The following is a 9,606-nucleotide window of genomic DNA, read 5'->3' as shown; positions in this document are numbered from 1 at the left end:
ATACTTATTTGCAGCTGTATCATACAAATAAATAGTTAAAAAATCATATTGTGATTTCTGGATTGTTTTTAATTTTTTTTAGATTATGTCTCTCACAGAGGACATGCACCTACGATGACAATTTCAGACCCCTCCATGATTTCTAAGTGGGAGAACTTGCAAAATAGCAGGGTGTTCAAATACTTATTTTCCTCACTGTAGATAGATAGATATATTTTTTTTTTAAAACAATATGGAGTAGCTCAACCCATAAAGGTTGTCAAGAAGTTTAACTTTTGAGAGCGTAACAATCCTGGTTCCAACATCATTTGGTAGTTAACATTAGTCTCACATTGCCAGACCTATCTATACAGCGCTGCAGAGGAGGGTCTGGCTAGTCCACACAGCATTCTGGCATAGGAGAAAAACATGCTCTGGTTGGCATTTCTTTAAACGAATAACCCAATCCCAATTGTCTTGGGTGGACGGTGCCTCTTCAAAATAGCCTCTGGAAGGAACTTTTGGTGGAACGTGTACGTTCAAAGGTTGTTTTAGTCATGCAACAGAAAACTGGTCTAACTAGCTGTTTGGATTTACCCTGCGATTTGAGGAGCAGTTAAACGTTCGACGTTAGCTAGCGCTAGCTGACACTAGCGACTTCTAGTCGGCGACATATTTTGGGCTTCATTTAATCAACATAACCTGTAGTAGTACACAATCGTATGTGGTTCGGTACGAGTTCACGGGTAGTAAGTTACGGGTTTGACTGCCATTCCAGGGCACTTTCACGGGTAGAAGGTTGTGAAAACACAGGTTACGGGTTGCCTGGAATGCAGCATTATCCATAAAGTAAGAACTTTTATCAGGTATGCTGATGGTGTGGTGGGCTGTAAGTTAAATTACATTTCCTCTAGCCACAGCTGCAAATGTAGTACTGTTTAGTTATTTTGTCTGCTGAAAATACGAGCCCATCATGTTTTGCCATTTTGTTACAGAACGAAAATATAAAAAGGGACAACAGGCGCGCAAGAACCCACAAGATGGCCATACAGTTACTTAAGGTGTGACACTGAGAGAAATGGACCTCCAGATAAAGCATTTCATCAGTAAAAGGAAGATATTACATTTACTAGGCTAAGGTTAGGGCACGCAGGGTTAAAACATACATTATTATTGAAAAAGACATTCTGATAATTGTGAAATATGTTGAAGTAGGGAAACGGTGGAACATGTGTTTCTTAGGTGTAAGAAGTTTGTTGTAGAAAGGGGAAGATTAAAAGACAAGGTGGTAGAAATAGGGAGGGAATGGAGTGTTAAGAGTTAGAACATTTCAAGCTGAGATGAAAAGGTCATTATTTAAATTTTTATAGGAAACAAAATTAATAAATATAATGTAAGTAGGGTTTTTAATTTTCTTTTCTTTTTTTTATCCATTAGAATGTGATTGTAACCAATGTCTGTTAAAAAAAGGATTGTAACAGGGTAATTTTATTTGCATACTCCGATACGTTAGGTGGCGGCATACACCTATAAAAGTAGGTTTGTGGCTCGCTATAAAGAAGAAGTAAATTGGTGGTTTTCTTATATACAGTCTATGGTTTCTGGTTTGACTACAACGCTCAATGCTACGACCAGACGAGTACCCAAGCAAAATGTTTGGTAAGAAATAACTTGCATACATCATCGTTTGTATTAGCTAGGTGCTTACTGTGTACCGTTTTGTTTTAGGAAGAACAGTGTGACGTTGACGAAGCTGAAGCGAATGTTACATGCTAACGTTACCATAGCTAACAGTTAAGCTACGCTAACTTAGCTAGCTAGGTCTATTGTTTGAACCAGCGTTACTGTTTGTTTGCAGCGTTAAAGAAAATAGTTATTGGTAGCGAACCATTCAGTTTCTTTAACTGTCACATAGGCCAGTTTACTTTTTTTTACATTTGAGTTTTACACGACGGGTTCAATATGTCTCCGATTGACCACGTTTTGTGCATATGGCCATGGCTAACCTGATTGGTTTGTCGTTGTACGCAGGCATTGCTGCTAAGCTACCTCTAACGAAGTCTTCACATTGCAGCGAGATGAGACTGGACGGTGCTACCTGTTGATCAGAAATGGGAACAGAAAGTAAACACAAACCCTTGCAGGACACGATGGTGTCTCCAACACAGGGGGGGACGTCAGCGTTGCATGTTAAAAGTCGGACGGGTGATGGGTGTGAGAGTGATGAGTTGCACTAATCCGTTGGGGTGTTTGTTGCAGTGGCATCAATACCCCAATCCGACCCAACCTGAGGACACACTGTGTGCACAGGGGCCATCTGACTCAACCCTTCCACCTTTTTGAAAGTGTGTGTTGTGCACTGCACACCGTAGCATGACTTTAAGTAACATGAGATTAAATAGTTTTTTGTTTTCTCTACAGTTTGAAAGTTTGCGATAAGCTGTTATGTGCGATTTCTTTTTAAATTTTTTTATTTTATCACACTCTGCTAATAAATATTCTAATAAGAATAATGTTCCACTGTTTCAGAAGACTTGAGTGTGTTTGAGGGATTCAATTGGACAGTTGAACAACCATCCCTGAACACTGTTCAAACGTAAGGTGTATTTTCCAGAATTTGATTTAATACTGTCCCCATGTTATTTGTTTCAGTCTACCATTTGGAAGTGGACGGATGCTGTGCTGTAGAGTTTCTCAAGCTTCTCTCGCCCTCCCTCAAGCAGGACTATTGGCTCACTGTCCTGGAGGCCAGCTCCTTCATTGCTCCAGGTCGGTTTCTGGATGTGTTACGGTCTTTAAAATCTGGAGGTTTTATGATGGCACTCTCAACATAATGACAGATACAGGGTTTTTTTTCTGGCTTGGAATGGGCCTTTGGGAGGGGAGGAGGGGGACTACGCACAACAGTAAGCGTGATTGGTGCGCATACATTCAAATACATACAATTTGATAAACAAATTAAACGCCTATCAACAAAACTGCTTAAAAAAGTAATATTAATATTTATATACCACTGTTAAAATCACCGGCAGGGTCCGACACAGCCTCTGGATGGTAAAACTGAGATAAGCGCTCCTATTTAAGTTTATGTTCTGCTTTCCAACTGTTTGGAAAATTGCTATTAAACACAGTCGAAGTTGCTTTTTTTTTTTTTTTTTTTTTTCTCCTTAATTCTCATTTTGGCACGGATTTCCCTTTGGGGCTGGCTAAAAACTCTGGGGGCGCTGCCAAAAAAATCCTCTATGCAGGAAAAACCCTGAGATAGCTCTATTTATTCATAGCGTTTACCAGAAATCTTTTTAAGAAGTCAGGGACTTAACCAGGCTTCAACCAAGGGAACTGGGTGAAATTCATTTCCAGGCCCCACAAATGTCCCTCTCTGGGGTTAGTACTTTTCACGTAGCTCTGATTTATTGGGGCAGAATTGGCAATGCTGAGTAAAGCTGACTTGTGAAAATAAAACCTTGATGCTGTAAGAACTTGTATATAGCATTCAGTCACATGGCTTTCCAACTCCTAAGAGCGACAGTGAGGGAAACCAAATTTTAATTAGTTTTTGTTTTCAATGTGTGTACTAAACCATAAAATAAATGCTAGCATATCATCAGCAGATACATGACTGCTCTTCCTGGTGTTTTCTGACTCCCTTTCAGAAGCGTCTTCACATCACCACAAATATGCAGCAGTCATTTGCAAAGAACAATGGTTACGTTTTGTTTTTCAGTTCTGCAAATGTGGAAACAAATGGGAATGTGGTGACGTAGATTCAGGGAAACACAAATTGAAATTCCTTGACTATCCAAATCCATACAGTCCTGCTATAGCATAGTGTTTTAGAGAAGTGGGCTGTGACAATGATGAGTTGCACTATTAGGCAGGTTGCTGATTGCAGTGGCACAGCGGCCCTGTCCTGACAACCTGTGGTGACACACACTGTGCACAGGGGCCATCTGAGTCGCACCCACACCTGACACGAGAAACAGTGAGGGCACTGCTTAATGATTTTCTCGTCATTTCCTTTCCTACAATTCTGTGTTTTTGTTGTGATCTTCCTTTCCTAGACTGAAGATGGGAGAGTTGAAGGACGTGGTTAGGCAGTATGTTTGAGCCATTGTGAAGGTGATGCCCAAAATGGATCCTGCCAGCGAAGGTTTTCCCTTCATAATTGGTGGAACCACTCCAACCCGAGAGCTGGTGAGGGCACGCACCCTAATTCAGTCAACTTTTGTGTTTTTTATGAAGTGCCATCTTTTATCCTTTTCAGTTTGTCCTCTTGTGTGTATTACCTTATTAAAGTCACAGCTCAGAGCTTCACTCTGTGAGCTACTTGAGTCACTGCCTGAATTCTAAAGATTTTCCTACGGATTTCTGACACAAGGAAATGTATGCAGCTTTTAAAGTTTAACACAAGTAGAGCTGGGCGATATGGAGAAAATCAAATATCCCGATATTTTTGACCTAATGCCTCCTATCGATATTGTAGGGTTGACAATTGGTGCTTTCACAAAATATGCACACAATGAGATTTTTTTGATAAATAATCCTCAGTTATGTTGATTATAATAACTATGTGGGTAAAGGCCAATAATGGAACAGCTAGAACAGTCTGTGTTCAGAAAATTACATCACTGTAATGCAGCCTTTAAAACCAGGAAAAGACAACACTTGTGTCATATCATGATATTACGAAATCCAAAATTTAAGATATATTGCCCAGCCCTACACACAAGTGAACCAAACTTTTAGATCTGTTCATTTTGTAACAACTAACGCTTTAATGGTTCCTTCATCAGTTGTTACCCAAGCACCCAGACTGCATACGCCAAAAACGTTAAGGCCTCGCCATTGGGCCGGGGGAAAAACGTATGAGTATTTAAGTCGTGAAACCTGAAATGTAGAAAAACGCTTGAACCCAACAAATCTTAGATGGGTTAATGATCCATGTGAAGGTGGACGGCAATACATTTTCAATGCATTTAACAGATTGTTACATTTATAAGCTATCATTTTTCCAAATTTTCTAAAAATATTTTATTTCAGAACAAACTGGTTTCAGTTTGCTTGATGGCAGAGATGCTCCGTCACCTCCTGGCAACGGTAGTAGATTGTGACGGTGTTTCACTGAGACAGAACAGGCTATGCTGTCTGTCCAGCACGTACAATGGTTTTCTTACTGTGTTAATAACTCTGTATATTTCTATTTAGCATTTAACTGCTCCGTTGGTCACTAATGACCCAGTTAAATCTAAGTGCCGGCTGTGATCAGTGGTCCACTTGGTAGTTGTACTTGTGAGGTTTTTTGGAGAGAAAAAACTCCCCACGGTAGCTGTTTTCCTGCTAGATTTTTTTTTGTCCTGATTACTACCTTAACTTAATCATCGGCTCTACTTTTACATTTTCCTTGTCCTCTTTCTGTCTTCTAACCCACCCTCCCCTCCTTTGTACCTGCAAGCAGACTCGTGCACAGGAAACTCTGCCAGGCCCACAGCAGCAGCCACTGGTACAGTCGCAGGTCACAACCGAAGTTCAGCCTGGGCCTCCACCTGCTGCACACGTTGCCTGAGCTGCAGCAGTACAACCTGAATTGACCTGGCACATTTCAAGTATGTGTGCTTGTACTAAAGGATTTTATAAGGTCCCGAAACCTCATGTTAACTAGTAGTAAGGTTGTCTGTTGGCACTGAACTCCAGATTAAAGGAACACGCCAACTTATTGGGACTTTAGCTTATTCACCGTAACCCCCAGAGTTAGATAAGTCCATACATACCCTTCTCATCTCCGTGCGCGTTGTAGCTCTTTCCGACGGCTCCACCGGTAGCTTAGCCTAGCACGGATCCTGAAGGTAATCGGTTCAAACTAGCCTACTGCTCCAATAAGTGACAAAATAACGCCAACATGTTCCTATTTACATGTTGTGATTTGTATAGTCACAGCATGTACAAATAACAAGGTCATATGAGACACAGCCATCTTCTAACCGTATACAAACTGGGAACTATATTCTCAGAAAGGCGAAGCACTGCTACTTGGGCGGAGTGATATGCTTGCAGCACCTGAGAAGCACCGGACAGAGAGTAGAAATGCTTCGCCTTTCTGAGAATATAGTTCCCAGTTTATGTACGGTTACAAGATAGCTGTGTCTCATGTGACCTTATTTGTACACCCTGTGACTATACAAATCGCAACATGTAAATAGGAACATGTTGGCATTATTTTGTCACTTATTCGGAGCAGTTGGCTAGTTGGAACCAATTACCTTCAGGATCCGTGCTAGGCTAAGCTACCGGTGGAGCCGTCGGACACAGTTACAACACGCACGGAGATGAGAAGGGTATATATGGACTTATCTAACTCTGGGGGTTACGGTGAATAAGCTAAAGTCCCAATAAGTTGGCGTGTTTTTTTTTTTTTTTTTTAAAAGTGAAGAATTGAGTTGGAACTTTGAAGATTCAGTAAGGGGTTATGCAAATGGTTTGGGGCGTCATTTGGTTAAATACTGAAATTGGTCTGACTTTCTGTAGCAGTTTGGTGACTCACTGTCAAACTGGAAAGCTGCAGCACGGGGGGGTGGGGGGCTGTAGAAAAGGTTGTAACATTGGCTGCAACAACTTAATCAATTATAAAAAATAGTTGCCAACAAATTTCATAATTGATTAGTATGATGACATTTACATAAGCAATTAACTAAGAACATGGTATGTATTGTGTCACATGTAAATGTTTAAAAGGGCATTGTACAAGAAGGCGAGGCATATGTTTGCTTTTTGAATAAAATGCTGAAATTAATAAAATGTAGCTTTTTGTGTTTTCCGATTTTTAATTATCAAAATAGTCGTTAGTTGCAGCCCTAGGGAGTTTGTTCACCATAAAAAGGTACGAACTGAATCAGTCTGAGAATCCATATTGGTTTGTTCAACTGAAAGTAATGATACAACTTAACAGTCTTGTAAAAGGGAGGATACTGTAACTGGGATGTTGGAACGACCAACATTCAATACAGATTCATAGAGTTCGTAGAGCTCTGCAGGTCTACTGTGATTTAAGATCAGATTGTGGTTTTGGGAAATATGAAGCAATGACGCCACCAGAGGCTACACGTAATGTCAAAATTGCCACCAGAGACGATGTTTGTTTCTTTGTCTGTCTCTGAGATGACTTATTCTTTGTAGACTGCCTGCTTCTTACTGCCTATGATTGTGACCCAAATCCTACCTCAATTTTGCTATATCCCAGAATGTATTTGGAGACCTGACCACCAGCATGCATTTTTTTTAAATTTTTTTTTTTAATTGAAGTCATATTATTAGTTAAAACAAATGGTGAAAAAAAAATTACATTGAATATGAAACTCTGTTTTAAGATGAAACATTTTCTTCAGACAAAACTGTAGAAAATTGCAATAATGAGAAATCCTGTCAACCTGTCACTCTGAAGGAAGACCTATCTGTCTTTTCTCTCCTTTCCTTTACTAGGCAGATGGACGAGGTGTTGGACCAAGATGGCATGTCTGAAGTGATGTTCAACATCGGCTGTGTTGCAGCTGTGTGTCATTCACAGCACGGACGCTGGTGTCCACTGTGTACCCTGGGAACACAGCTGTATTGTGGGCTTATTGCTGATGAGCAACACAGAGGGAAGTCCGGTTTTGCTACGTTAATCTTCAAATGAATTTAGGCTTCAGTGTCATCGCCACAAAAAACGTGTTCCAGACACATACTGTAAATATGCACCAACACTGTCACATGTATTTCTAATCGTCCTTGTCATAGCATCCGGCTGTTCAGTAAACCCTTTGAGTCAGAGCAGTTGCGTACATCACAGGAATGACTTGCTGTATACTGAAGCTGTTTTGCAGAGGTGACTGGAATGGGTTGACAGTCCCTGTGGATTCGTCCTGAAGGGATTTCAGTTTTTGTGATTGCTTTGCATCATCAGAGGCCACAGCTCATCTTAAATATCTGCATGTTCTCTGTGAGGTTCTGTCAGCCAGCAGTGAGCCTCAGGCTTGGTAATGTGTGCATTTGGTCAAAGGTTGGGGCAATATGACATGAAACTTGTATCATGATAGTCATAACTCTAAATCCCTGTAAACAAGATTGTCTTTTGAAGAAACGTAACCCGACGTCACATGATTGGCCAACTTGTGTTGGCCAATCATGTAACTGGCGATCAGACTTGGCAGTCCCGTTTTTAGGCAGTGTGTTTTGTACAGTAAACCTGAATATATCACTGCCACAAGAACGTTTTAAACACTAAGGGTAAAAAAAACGAAACGCAAGCTCTTAACTCACCAGGAGTCTGTGCAACAAGCGCCAGCACAAAGCAGTCCCTGGTTCTCTTTTCTTTCGAATTAAAATGAAGCTGCCTTCAAGTGCGGTTGGAAATTCAGATCTATAAACGATCTGACGGAAAACGATAATTGTGAAATATAAACTCTACTTGTGCTCCATTGGAGGGTTAAAGAACACAAATGGGTCATTTAAGTGACACTCACAATCCTGCGGCGAATTGCTTTTTCTGATCTGAAGATATGTCAACTGCTTGTAAAGCACTTTAAAGTAGGGTTGGGCGATATGGAGAAAATCAAATATCAAGATATTTTTGACAAAATACCTTTATTGATACCGCAACGATATTGTATTGTTGACTATTGGTGCTTTCGCAAAATATTTACACAATGAGGTTTTTGATAAATCATCAGTAATGTGGATATAATGACTAAGTGGGTAAAGGCAAATAATAGAACAGTTACAACAGTCTGGTAAGTTCAGAAAATGACATAACTTTACTGTAATGCAGCCTTTAAAACCTGGAAAAGACAACACTTGTTTCATGTCACGAAATTACTATATCCAAAATCTAAGATGATATCTAGTCTCATATCACGATATCGATATATTCCTCAGCTCTATTTTGAAGTGAATTTGATTGTTTCAATTCAATCAATGATGACGACCAATCAGTGATGTAGGAATGGAAATGTAACTGAAATGTTGAGTTTTTGTAAATTATAGTGTGGTCTAGACCTGTAAAGTGTCCTGAGATGACTCCTGTAATGATTTGACAAGATAAATAAAATTGAATTAAAATGAATACCTGGCATTTCCTCAGGTGTCTGAGAAGAAAGTCTCTACCTTGCCTTTCTCACCACGAAGTCCATGCCCGCCTAGGTCGAAGGCGCTATATAAATTTAATTAAACTAAATACTAAAAGTGTTTAAAGAATTTAAGCCACTTGTGTTTTGTGTTTAATGAATGTGACTACAAAACTGAATATCCACCATGAACGGCACGAATGGCTAAGGCTAGCAAACTCTACAGACGGTTGCTGATTTCGAGTTCATGTATAGTTAGTATACCTGATTCAAATCCTACTTTAGTTACACAATTGTGATGCCATTACAATTTTTAAGCTACATTTTCAAGAAGCAATAGGAATATTTTCACTTTGTGGTACTATAATTAGCTGTTTGTGATGGGGTTGCTTTTTGGAGGATGGAGACTTTCGAATATGGACTTGAACATAGATGCTTATGTTGGCGTAAACATTTCTTTCTGAAAATGGCAAGTGTCAAAGTATTGGCTATTTGAAGATCTGCACAAATGGTAACATCCTTAAGGAATTTG

General features: G+C 39.9%; 1 long non-coding RNA gene and 2 other non-coding genes across 5 annotated transcripts; all 3 read left to right on the top strand.

The window, feature by feature from the left end:
• Positions 1-1,559: 1,559 nt before the first annotated feature.
• Positions 1,560-9,106, top strand: LOC116067222. 3 transcript variants are annotated; one of them, XR_004109144.2, is made up of 6 exons: positions 1,560-1,638; positions 2,632-2,748; positions 4,041-4,173; positions 5,435-5,582; positions 7,453-8,538; positions 8,900-9,106. It is a non-coding gene; the product is annotated as an uncharacterized LOC116067222 (long non-coding RNA). The 3 variants fall into 3 exon arrangements; XR_004896822.1 differs by lacking the exon at positions 8,900-9,106 and adding an exon at positions 2,011-2,103 and having other exon boundaries at positions 1,583-1,638; positions 7,453-8,282; XR_004109145.2 differs by lacking the exon at positions 8,900-9,106 and having other exon boundaries at positions 5,432-5,582; positions 7,453-8,282.
• On the top strand, positions 2,193-2,306 carry LOC116067358. The gene has a single exon (XR_004109184.1). It is a non-coding gene; the product is annotated as a small nucleolar RNA SNORD67 (small nucleolar RNA).
• On the top strand, positions 3,827-3,939 carry LOC116067359. The gene has a single exon (XR_004109185.1). It is a non-coding gene; the product is annotated as a small nucleolar RNA SNORD67 (small nucleolar RNA).
• Positions 9,107-9,606: the final 500 nt, after the last annotated feature.

This window comes from Sander lucioperca, chromosome 3 (genome assembly GCF_008315115.2).
Source record: "Sander lucioperca isolate FBNREF2018 chromosome 3, SLUC_FBN_1.2, whole genome shotgun sequence".
Lineage (NCBI taxonomy): Eukaryota > Metazoa > Chordata > Actinopteri > Perciformes > Percidae > Sander > Sander lucioperca.
This window is presented reverse-complemented; position numbering and strand designations above follow the sequence as displayed.